Source organism: Parasteatoda tepidariorum, chromosome 11 (assembly GCF_982258835.1).
Source record: "Parasteatoda tepidariorum strain Cologne lab strain chromosome 11, Ptep-v5.0, whole genome shotgun sequence".
NCBI lineage: Eukaryota > Metazoa > Arthropoda > Arachnida > Araneae > Theridiidae > Parasteatoda > Parasteatoda tepidariorum.
In genome coordinates, this window is record NC_141765.1 from 30408251 (window position 1) to 30421902 (window position 13652).

Genomic DNA, 13652 nt, shown 5'->3' on the forward strand with positions numbered 1-13652 from the left:
GCATCACTGGCTGCTGTCAGTGTGAGGATGGGAGACCACTTGGATCAGTCTGCGTAGGGACCGAGGGTGTGCGGTATGGGTCCGTAAAGTGCTCGACTTCGCGTGCAGGTCGTTGGGCTACCAAAGCTGGGGCGCCATCCCCTCTGCAGAGGATCAAAACTGTGATGGCTTATCTTTGGATCATCTTCAGGGACGTTTTCTAGACCGTTGCCAATAGCCCATTGTGCAGCTCTAGTGCGACGTAAATTAGCTACAACAACAACAACAACAATAATTTTACGGTAATTATTATTGTAAGTTACGGTTATTATATTTTTTTTGTTCCGTAACTTAAACCTGTAAAAATATATTTTACGACAAAAAGTACCGGCACCATGAGTGCCGGTACTTTTTACCATATTTTGATCCGGGATTTTTACAGTGCATTCTGGTACGCCTGCGCTAATATCAAGCTACTGCAGGAACTTGACATTTTAAAACATGCCATTAGTTAAAGTGCTATTTGTATGTTTAACTTATATCCTTTTTAAGTGCACTTTTGTGAAAAAGTAAGCTTTACTAAACTCTACACCATGTTATTATATTGTTAGAATAACAAAAATAACAATTTAATACTCATAATTTATATCTTCAATGATCCTCCTTAATTAGAATATTATTTACTTTGATATGACATTAATTTCTTTCAAAGATCAAATTCATCCTCAACGACCCTTTTAATGGTGGCAAAAATTAGTTTTACCGTAATTTAATCCGAAATTATTTTTAACTGTACCTATTAGTGATGTTTGACAGATATAATTGCCAGCTCGCGTTCTTTTTATCCCATTATATATATATATATATATATATATATATATATATATATATAGCTTAAAATTTTGCCACGCAATAATTACTAATTAATATTACAAGAAATGTTAGAAAACATTTTTTTGTGTTGTAAACAGATTGCATCGAAACTCTTTAAATCATTAATTTAATATTCCTATATAGACAAAATGAAATAAATCTAGACATTGCTTTAGGTAAATAGCATACATAACTGTGGAAATAGATATTGATTGCATTTTTTTCCCACCCAAACTGAAAAAAATAAGCATTTGGGAAACATAAATATTCCGAATGAACAGAAAAGAATTCCTTCGTAAATTGTGATAGAGGTTGTGGTGTTTTATTGGAAAACTAATACGATCTTGTCACGCTAGAAATGCTCCGTGCTGTTTCGGCATAAATCGATTAATTTAAACTGTTAATTGTATGAGTGTAAAATTATATCCTCCTCATTACTAAAGCTGTTAACGTGTCTGATATTTTATTGTTGATGAAGTCTTTTTTGTTGTTATATTTTATCGGTGAAAGAAAAATCAAAACACACAATTAAATTGTGTTTAATAAATTAAAGTAATGAGGGCAAAAAGTTGTTATTTCAATAACCTTTACATTTGTTTTCAAGTTGTAATTTTTATAGAAAATATTTAGTTTTACAAATAAAAAAAAGCGTTATTTCTATAAATTATGAATGAAGTAAATTTAATTATTTGGAACACTTAAAAACAACTAATAAAGTCAACTTTTGATAGGATAAATGTGCTTTGTAGGAAAAATTCTTTTCAAGATTCAGTGAAAAAATAGCTCTCTTGGAAGGAGAAATAATATCGGTCAGAAATATTTTTCGGAGCAAATGAATTTTATTTTTTCACGTAATAAAATAGTTTTGATTTCTTCGGTTTAATTTTTAGGTGATTATTTAAGCATGATCCAGGATTCACTCAGAAGAATTTTTCCGGGAAGACACATTTTAAAAAGATCGTCAACCAAGGGGTGGCGGAAGAAAAACAAGGAGTAATGTGACGTCACATATGCTTTCCCCCGGCCGGCCAATGATAACAAAGAACAAGCACCTGCGTGCTTTTACCGCCCTAGCTCGCCCACCACATCCAGGGCTGAGAGACACTGTAGCAACAGTAGCGCGAACACGCGCTTGTGCCAGCTTAAGTTTCAATAGTGGAGTCCAACAGCCAGGTAAAGAAAAAAAAGCTCAAATTGCATGCCATAGAATTAATTGGCGAGTCTTCCGATTTTTCGCGCTCGTTAGATTTTTAAACTAAATTGCGCTTGATTTTTTTGTTGAAAAGTTTACTTTTATATAGTTTGGTGGGGAATGTGAATGAAAACTAAATTTTATCGTTGTCCTGGGAACCACGCATTCATAACACAGACACTAGTTTCTCTTTACAATCGATTTTGGCGCTAATCAGTCATACAGCTGCTAAAAGTAGACAGATCATCAATGTCTTAGAATCCAATTATTCATTCAATTGTTCCTTTATTTCAAATAAAACTGTTTTATTCCATAGGTTTGCTGTAGTTTAAAAATTGGCTACAACTACAGTTAAAGCAATCTTAAAACTGAAATTAAAGTAAACAATATTTTCCACGTGTGGAATATATACTTTAAATTTATTAAATAGTTGTGTATGGAATTTAAGTGTAACCGTCAATAATTTCCTGGAAAACGATAAACAATGCTGTTCTTAAATATTTATTTAAAAAAATTATGTTTACTACCCACTAAACTACACTTTGTTACGAAACAAAGAGCAAATCATTCATTATGCATTTTTGAAGCTTTCTCGGTAAAAGCAAAAATTAAGATTTATTTCTTTATCCAAAACCTGTTCTCATAACTATCTGATAACTTATATGCAAAAAGTTTTTAATATTTTGTTATGGGGAAGGTGCTAGCGTGTTAAAATTGCGGTGTGACTTTTTTTAACGTTTGTTTTGACAAACTTCTTCAGAAGCAAACAACTCCAAAACTTTTTCCACTCACATCAGATTCCTATAAGACATCTGTACTCTAATTTGTGTTATTTATTTTTATCACGGACAAACTTCTGATTTGGTTTACATATTTTTATTCTCAGAAACATTTTTGAAAACCGTGCAAATTTATACTATTTTACGCTAAATTTAATTTAAAATTGATGCTGTATTAGAATTTTTGATCATAATTTTTTCTCTAATATATATTCATCTAATCATTATGATTCTAATTGTTTTATGTATATATATTTTTTGGCATGTTCTTAAATAATTTTTTCCACTTTTGAAGAATGCTCTAAGAATATTAAACGCAACTAAATTTTAACATTCTCATATATTACTCGACTAGTTTATCTTTACACTCTTACGTATATTTTCAAGTTATTAAAAAATTTATTGGTTCTCTGTTCTATCGCCGGAAAGGTTTAAAAAAAGTTGTTTTATGTTTTTTGATTTTTATGCTTTGAAGAAAAATATGTTTTGCTGTTTCGAATTAATTTAGAAATTTTTTCCACAGAGTAATTATTATTAGCATTGCCCCTTTCCCATATTATTATTTCCATTTATATATTTTTATGCCATTTTATTGCATCTTCAGCATTTAATTATTGTTTTTTTACTATTTCTATTTTAAATGATTCATGGTTAAAAAAATAGTAGCTTATACTTCTCTTTAATAATGTTTATATTGTTGAAAAATGATTCCAATTCGTAATAATAAATTATTTTCATTCATTTTTAATTATTTTTGAATATTTTTCAAATGATTTCTTGTTTAAGCAATGTTATTTTTTATTATTCTATTTTTTAATTTTAAAAGAGCTCTTAATGTACAAAATTCAGTTTACATTATTTTAAATCAATAACGAGTTATAAAATAGTCTTAAAATAATAAAAAACTTAGCCAAAATGGGAAAAGTTTATCTATAACTCCAAACTTTTAAATAGGCAAAGCTTATAAGCAAAACATAATTTCACTAAGAAATATTAAATTTAAAGTTTCACTATAAACTATGCATTTAAAACATTGCTAGATCTTATAACACATTTTCCTTCGCATTAATAAATTATTTTAGCAAATTGATTGACTAATCATTTTTTCCTTAAAGCTGATAAAATATTCTTTTTTTGAATCATTACACATTCTCGTCCCGAGTATGTGGCATCCATGTACTAGTTTTGAAAAACAAAATTTTCTTACAGCAGCTGCGTACCTAACGAGAACTATTTGATTATACTACGTTATAGTACTACGTTTGACAGTACTATGTTATGTGAAGTGGAAAATTTTGTTTTACAGATGCTCTCCTATTAGTTAGTCAAAAAAATATAATTCTATACTTATTAAAGAAATAAGGGTATGTTTTGGTTTAGGATGAAGATTAAAAACAGTTTGAAAAGCTTTAACACCTCAAAAATAATAGTCATATATATTTCAATATCATAAGTTTCAATGATTTCAAAAATAAATAATTCTATACTTTTTATTGCACGTATGGGACGCGAGACACATATAAGAAATTTAAATAAATTTTTAAATTTTTAAACCACAAGTTGCAAAATTAATGTTATTACTATCTCTTAATGAAATTTTTAAGAAAAAGAATATAAACTTTTTTTCCGTTTACAGATTAATAAATTATAAGCAGTTAACTGTTTTGATTAGTTTCATTGCCATTTTTTATGATAAATTTATGGTTTATTTGAAGAAAAATGGTGCAAAAACTGGTGCAAAATGTTAAACTGGTGCAAATGTATATAGATTCAGAGTCTATTAAAACTGTAGACAACGATTAAAAACATTCTTATATTTAAAACAGTCATTATATGATAATAGGTAAATGAGTTTGGGCAAAAGCATAATTGTTGACTATGGTTATGTTTATTTTTTATAATGCGAAAAAGTGTCCTAAGAGTACAAAAATAAATTGGAATACACGAGTATTTTACGAACGCTTCTGTATTACATTGAATTCACAAAATTCGAAACTCACTACTAAGACTTTTCAAGTGTCAAAACTTTCTAATTTAAAATACAACGTACATAAGGAATAAATTTGCCTATTTCACGATTACTCTGGAAAAACACACACATGTATATAAATATATTTAAATCTTTAAAATAACTTAAAAACCATTTTATAAGTAAATAATCTAACATTGAAAAGAACTGCTGCAAAAAGTTTCAGATGCATATAAGGCCTAGAAAAACATTGTTCTTTCTTTTTCATAAACAATATTATATATACATATATATATATATATATATATATATATATATATATATATATATATATATATATATATATATATATATATATATATATATATATAAAATCTTGCAAAGAGAAATCAGCACCATGAAGATTTTGCAGAAATATTTTAAGTTCATCATGGAAAGATTTAGTATAAGTTTATAATGAATCAGATTCAGTTTAATTGCATTTATAATAGATGTTTGAATCCAAAAAATGCACTTTTACCTGCAGTGGAAATGAAATTGCGGACGATTTGAAAAAAAAAAAAACAATAATTTCTTATAGCAAATATCTGTATAACTAAGAGTTAGACAAAAACACAATTATATTCTTTTGCTCTATTCCTACAGTTGTATTATTGAAATTTGTATTACATGTATATCCGTCTTAAGTATGTGCAAGAACTATTACACATAGAGATGCAATTGAGTAAAACTTATCTGAAAATAAAATAATACTGGTGGGCAATTAATATCAAAGAAAGATATTACTTTTTATAATTTGAAATTTTAATTTTCTTCTTAAGCAATTAATTACTGAATACCACTACTGAGTTTCTCAACATTAGAGAAATTTGAAAAAAACTAAAAATGATTTTTTTCATTTATAAAACTATCCATACATACTGGGCGAATTTGTAGAAATGAAATTTTTATACGGTTTTATAGAAATGAGTAAAAAATATCAGTCTGAAAATATGTTGCACAATTACAAAATATACTGCTTAGAATATTGATGTTATGAGTGCGAGTAACCCGAAATTCATATGCATTTTCCATTTTTTCCCTAAGATAATCTGTATAACAAATTAGAATTTTCACTTAAAAGTATACATATTAAATAATCGGCATGGAAGATTACATAAGCTGTTATATTTTCCGACAAATTGAAATAAATCAGTAAAAGTCTCATTACGAAGTTCATATCTTACCAAAATGTTTGTACTATTAGAATTAGAGCATAAAAATATTTTTTTAATATTTTAAATTCGTTATAGAAATAAGTATGAATTTTTAGCTGTGTGAAAATTTTTAATTATTTTTAATTATGTTTAATAATATAATGTTTACAGAGTTGTTCAATGATACACTAATATTGTACTTGCAAACAATCAAATATTGTTCTCGCTTTTGACCATTAATATAGATATATTACATTTTAATCGTATTTTGAACTCCTTCATAAGAAGGAAAGTGCACCAGTGGCAAAGTTGTCGGCAATTTAGTATAAATTGAATTTAATATCCACACCGTATCTCCTTTAATATTATAGCTTGATATATTGTTTCCGTGCTTTTTGCAGAAAAAAATAAATTTATTAATCCAATTTGCTTTTAACTTCGATATCCCTTAAAATTACGAAGACGAAAATTTTTCGTTTATTAACGCAAAACAAAAATCACAACACAATAAAATAATACGCATATTAAAATCACAACAAATTTCGCATAATAAAATCACAACACAGAAAATATTTATTATTTTATCAATTACAATTTTAATCATAAAAGTTTACTTTTAAGTACTTGGTACTTATAATAAAGTTCTTTTAGGTATTAAATGCTTCTTAATTTTCCTTGTTTAAATTTTAAATTTTTTATTTTTCACTCGATACATAGCAGATACTATGCTATAAGAAAACATCAGGCTGAAATGTATCAGAGCAAGTAGGTTTAGAATAATAAAATTCTGTGTTCTGCAAACATAGGCTCACTTTCTCGTTGACACAGCAAAACGTGGAAGATTTTGTCCACCCTCACAACAAATTTCTTGATCTTTATCCTACTAATTATAATTTGGGAATTTCATAAGTTTAAAATCTTGTTCAACTTCATCCACCTTGTGCCTTCCAACACTTTTCCATCTTGCTATTTTTTCCTAAAAAACCTTTTTTCATGCTTTGTTCTTTTCCATTCTAATCAAGTAGCCAAACCATCATAGTCTTTTGGTTTTTATGATGTTTATAATATGTTTATATACCTAGCTTTACTATTTCTAAATGTTTTCGAATTATTAATATTTTCTCTCCATTTTTTTTCTCTGGTCCGAATATTTTTCGTAGAATCTCTTTTTTAATTCCAAATTTGAAAGTAATTTGTCTTCATATTTTGAATAGTTCAGGTTTTGCTTGCAGAGATTATTACTGGTCTCAAAACTGTTATACATGTTTTTGTTTTAATCAATGTAAAAATCAAGGGGGATCTCTATATTTTCTGAAACAAAAAAAAATTGATTTCTTTCAGTAAATCTGGTTTTAATTTTAGTGCTTTGATGAAATTTTTTTCCACCATAATAGATCCCAAGTACTTCAATTCTGAGCCTTTTTTTGCAAGTTTAAATTCATTGTTGTTCTTAAGCATCAATAAAGTGTTTTTTCCCCATCCACTCCCATGCATGTTTACTTTTCCTCTTTAATTACCAGTCCAATTTCCTTCTTAGCCTTTTGAAATTTGGTATACATTTAAAGTAGAGTCTTTTTCTTCTGGCTATTAAAACCACATCCTAAACAAAATCAAAGAATAGAGCTCCAGAGATTATTACTGCCCTCAAAAATGCTTTATATAATTTAAGTTTCAATCTAAGTAACTATAAAGGCGATCTAAATATTTTTGGCAACGAAAAAAAACACAGATTCCTTGAAGTAAATCTTGTCTTAATTTTAGTTTCGATTGAACTATTTTCCGCAGTTATAGATTCCAAGTACTTAAATTCTGGTACGGCCTTCATTTCATATTCAACTTCATTGCTGATTTTTAGCTTCAATGAAGTTTCTTCTTTTTTCCTGTCCACTACCATGTATTTAGTCCTTCGTATATTAATTACCAGTCCAATTTTCTTCCAAGTCTTTTTAAGCTTATTATAAATTTTAATAAGTGTCTTTTCCCTTCTGGCTTTTACAACCACATCATATTCAAACGCAAAGATTAGAGCTCCAGAAACTATTACTAGCTTTAAAATTATTTTATACATTATTAGTTTTAAATCAAAGTGGGATCAAAGATTATTTAAATATTTTCTGCCATTAAAAAAACACAGATTCCATGAAGTAAATCCTGTCTGAATTTTAGTTTTGAGAGAATTATTTTCCGTCTTCATAGATTCCCACTACTTAAATTCTGATAATTTTTTTTTTCATATTCAACAATTGTTTATCTTTAGCTTCATAGATTTTCTTCTTTTTATTACTCCGCTACCATATATTTTATCTTTCGTCTGTTAATTACCAGTCCAATCTTCTTCCATGCCTTTTCAAGCTTATTATAAATTTAAATTATTGTCTTGATATCCCAGCTGGGATTGGAAACAACAACAACAACAACTATTGTCTTTTCTCTTCTGGCTATTAAAAACCTTTCATAAGAAAAGTTATTATCTGTATAAAACAGTTTATAATAGAGCCTTCTCTATTTCTATAAACATCTCTTATTACTGTGAATATTTGTAACATAAAAATTTATTCAGATGATAGCGTGCAGAAATTGAAAACCAAATTAAAGTAGAGGATTTTATTTAGTGTCTGAATACTTTAAAATGCAGCATGCACTTTCTAAGCAAATATAATATCGTTATTTTCACCTTGCGGCATATAAACTGTGATGTAGATAGATTTTTGTCATTTCAAATCTAAAAAGATACACAAACTTTTCTGGATTCTAAAAAAATTGATTTGAAGTATACTCGTATTTTTGAAAAAAAAGAAAAAAAAATTTATTTGAGAGATTTATAGCTGTGTAAACATTTTTCCTATAAATAAATTTCCTGGATTTTTCAGCAAAGTCTTTTATTAAAGTATTATAAAATTTAATTCATAGTAAATATTATTTAGGTGTCACAAACGTTGAAGAATTTTTATTTATTTAAAATAAATTTAAATATAAACACAAGCAACAAATGGTTATTATAGTTCACTCAAAATGTGCAGACAAATATAGAAAATGAGAAAAAATTAAAAATTTGGGGATTAATCTTCTAATTCATATATTCTAAAGAAAATAGAGCAAAACGACTAAAAATATAGTTGTTTTTATTTTCATCTGGAGTACGATGCCTCGTCTGTTTATGCCATCCATTTTTGCGTTATTTTGAAGGGTGAAAATCAAGTATTTGATATTTTTAATATTATTTTCAGATTGGGACCTATCTTATGGTTCATAGTAAATATTATGTGGGAGGAAAGAAAATATTTTCAAGTAGGTTCACTTTCGCTGTAAGTGCTCCTTCAAGTTTTATTACTTTCTTTCAGATTTTTGCCGAGCCGAAAACATTTGCATTAATTTATGCATCGAATTTATTTCATTATTTTTTTATATTATTTTTATCTCATTTCTACATTTTTAATTTTCTTTTCTTTCATGGATAGATTATTCTTCTCCATCTTTATATACAGACTAGTTTTATAATCGAACCCACATACAAATTTGGTACTCAAACCTGCAACTTCCTAATTTCATCCGAACAATTCTGATTCCCTTTCAGTAATTCATGGACTTATTCTGCTATTTTCAAGATTACGGTTTATTGTTTTCGTCTGACTTGCTGTTGGTTTCCTTGTGTTTTTCTTGGGGCAGTTGGGGGTATGTTTTTTTTTTTTTTTTTTTGCTGTAATTTACCACCAACTCCAGAAACTGCTCCCACACTGACTGCATGTTATGGGTCCCTTAATGAAGCTTCGATGTTTGTAAGTTTCCTCACTGTATTTTCTATTTTAGTGTTTTTTCTTTTTTGATATTTAGGTTGTTATTTCATGTTACAAGCTTTTTAACTTCTCCTGTTACGGTAATCTTTTCGATTCTCTTATGGGGTAATAACTCTGTTTTATTTCATCTTAAAAATATTTTTCTTCAAATAAATAAATAAAATATATATATATCCCCTTTCAGAATAATGAATTAAACAAGTAAAAAAAGAGTATTCTGGTATGTGTTAATCTGATACACCTTTTTTTAACTTCTTTATTTTATTTTAAAAAAGTAAAGAAAAATTTTGAATGGTAAAACGGATGGTGAACTGGCAAAATATATCCATTCGTATTTAAAAATTTATAGTGTCACCTCATTGCCTCGTCATTGCCTCGTTTTTATTTTTCGCAAAAATACGAGAGGCAGAAAGACAAAAAAAAATCTTGGAAAATAAATTTTTGAGTATTAAAAACTAAATAGGTAAAAATAAATATATATATATATATTTATTTTTACCTATTTAGTTTTTATAATTGATATTGAATATATAATTGATACTGAATATATAATTGATACTGAATATATATAAAATTGAATTGATTTAAAAATTGATACTGTCATATTTATTTCTTTGTTTTATTTTAAAAAAAAACGAACGGCCTAAGGCTAAAAATAGTATTAATTTATACTAGCGCAACAAATTCGGAGGTTCTGTCTTCCTATTAATAATTAATTTAAAGAGATAAACCTCACAAAACTAAACATTACTATTTAATTACTTATGTAACAAATCAGGTTTGGCATCAAGCAAATTTTTAAATATTTTCTTGCATAAATGGCAATAAAATGCTTCTTTTTGAAGTATATCAAATTCTACTTTTTTAGCATTAAATTTTTTTTGTTGCAATTATGACAATAAAGGAATTATTATTTTTTTTACATAACGGATATGGATATGGGTTTTGTAATTTAAACTATCAGTAATTGTAAAATTTCTGTTAAAAGTTGCAACGAGAAATAATTTCAGCTGAGGGTACTGAATTTAAAAAAAAAATACAGTTATTATAAATCTTCTGATTATTTAAAATATTTTTAACACTTTTGAAGGCTTAGAAAAATACTTTCTGTTAATAGTTGATTTTATTCTAATATGTTATCATTAATTTCTCAGTTGATTTATAAATTATGCCTGTTTTATTAAAATTATATAAAATACTCGTTTTCAAATTATTTAATACATTTTATTCCTTCAAATTTTGATACTTTAAAGCTTTGAATTAAAACAACCGTTATTATGCATCACTATTAATAGCGTAACACTTCCTAAAAATAATTTAATCTTATAATTTAATTAAACACTACAAAATATGCGTTAAATCTCAGATTCGTCAAACAATTGTACAAAACTCAATCAATAAATTGATCAAAGTAAAGTCAAAGAACATTGAGGCAATCTTATGCATTTTAAAACTCCTTTAAATTTTAACTGAAACTACTATTCAAATAATATAAAATACAATTTAGTTCAACGCTTATTGATAATGTATGAGATTTAATACATGGATAAGATGTTTTGTTGTAACTTTATATTATCGAATTTCGTTTCTCGCTGATTCCGTAAATTTAGAATGAATTTCATGAATGAATTTCATCACGATTTCTTTTCAATATTCACTTATTGACTTAATTCGACAAATGCAATAAGGCTATTTTAAAATGATGCAATTGTTAGAACCTGCAACGCAATAATCTAGAACAGCCTTCTTTCCTTCCTAGAACAGTCCTTCTTTCTAAGAAATAAAATGTCTAAAAAATAGCATTCGTTAATTAGTTTGACAATTATTTTGTTCCAAGTACGTAAGAGACTAGACAAAAATCGAGTATTGTGATGAAATGTTTGTTGACATACTCACAAAAATCAGGCATTTCTTAGTAGCGTCAACATGTTCCTTTCAAATTATTTTCAAAAAACTATCTTTGAATTTCTAATTTAAAATTTCACTATGAAATTTTTTTTTGAAAATTTTTTTTATTGAAGATTTATTGGCTGTAGCTTTGCAGACACTTGATTTAAAATTCAAACAATTTGTTTTATATTGTACTAACTAAAAAACATAGTTTTCATATTATTATTAGTAGAATTTCTTAGGAACATAATCATGTTCTTTTCAAATTATTTGGATAAAACTAGCCTAGAATATTTAATTTTAAATTTAGCTTTGAATAATATATAAAATAAATTAAAACAGTATTGAAAACGTAATGGTTAAAACATTATGATCACCTGACATAAAATGAAAACACTTTGTTTTAAATTATATGCCGCCTTAACAGCATTTATAATAAAATGTGTTAATGAAGACATGGGCATTTAGGCGATATTAAACATCAGATATTATAAGACATTCAAAAACTGTTCGTATTTTCTTACTTTTTAGTGGGAATATCTGTGAAAAAAATTAAATGATTTAAAAAAAATAAAAAATCTTATTGTCAATTTTAGCAAACTTACATTTCAGTTAACTTTTATTGTGAATGTTAACTTAAAAATAAATTTTGTATCAGGCTTATATCCAATTACTATAGTTTTGCGTTTATTATCATGTTCCTTCCTCTTACTTTTTTGCTTGATATTATCTTCTCCATACTTTGTTTCTAGCCTTTATCAAAAAGAATTGAGGTCATTTAATCAATAGAATTTCTTTTCGGTATTATCTTGTTGCCATTTGTACTGACACAAAGAATCGAGTCGAGGTATATTTAGATTCTAAGGATTGAGGATGGAGTGTTATTATCTTCAAACTGCCATTTAAATTATCAGAAAAGTTATTTTTTGATAGAATTTACTTGGCTTACAATGATCGTTTAGTTTATCTTCTACAGAATATAAGATTTAAACTGCGCATTTAATAAAAAAAAAATAAAGAACACATTGTTTGCAATCATAGAAACTCATCACTTGAAACAAAACAGTGCAGCAGATAAGAGGTGGTAAAACTCTGGCTGCTATTATATCTATATTTAAGTGTCTTATTAAATTTACTAATTTCTATAATATTTTTTATTAAACATATTACGCATTTCTTGAAATTTCGTAATTGCATTGAAAAAGTGAATTGTGTGTATGAATTTGCGTAAATTGATTCTATATATCAATTTAAAAAGCATAATACCTTCCAGCTGAAAATTAATTGAAATTAATACGAACATTTAAGCTTTTGACTCATTTAGGACACCGGTGTTCCTTTTGTATAGTTTTTTTTGGAGCTCTATTTAGAAGCATAAATATATATTTTTATATCTTGTCTAATAGCTACTAAAAATATCGTCGAGATTATCGGGATTATATTTGTACTAAAAAAATAAAATCCGAAGAAAAGTAGTTCGAAAAAAATTTTTCCTTCATATTTTAAAAGTTTTAAATAATTGATTTTGTAAATTAATGTAATTTTAATGATGAATAACTATTTTTATTTGATCTAAATAACTGCAAATAAGTGCAAATTTGAAAAATTATTGTTGTAAATGATCTGTGTTTGAAAGATTTTACCTTAATTCAAAAAAAAAATCATGCCGTATTATCTGACCAAAACTTATTAAAATGCTATATATCATATTTTTCATTTATTTTGATCTAAATAAATACGAAATAATGAGAAAAGTATGAAATAACACGTTTAAAAAATTCTTCGTCAAAGGTTTAAAGATTTTCAGGCGAAACATTGATTTAAGAACTTTCAGGGGAAACAAAATTAATGAAATTTAATAGGAATGCTAGCACAAATTATTATGTATATCTAACCCATTGAAGTTAACTTTCCGAGTAAAAATGTATGATGAAGTATATTATGTAGGAGCATTATTTGTATATTTGATGTTTAAAGTGG

At 26.7% G+C, this 13652-nt stretch overlaps 1 protein-coding gene across 1 annotated transcript in view; it reads left to right on the forward strand.

The window, feature by feature from the left end:
- The first annotated feature begins 1933 nt into the window (after window positions 1-1933).
- The window catches only part of LOC107457479 (fibroblast growth factor receptor-like 1), a 90843-nt gene continuing 79124 nt past the window's right edge, over window positions 1934-13652 (forward strand). The window contains exon 1 of the mRNA XM_016075646.4: window positions 1934-2025. The gene's annotated coding sequence lies outside the window, so the exon portion shown is untranslated. The remainder of the gene's footprint in view (window positions 2026-13652) is intronic.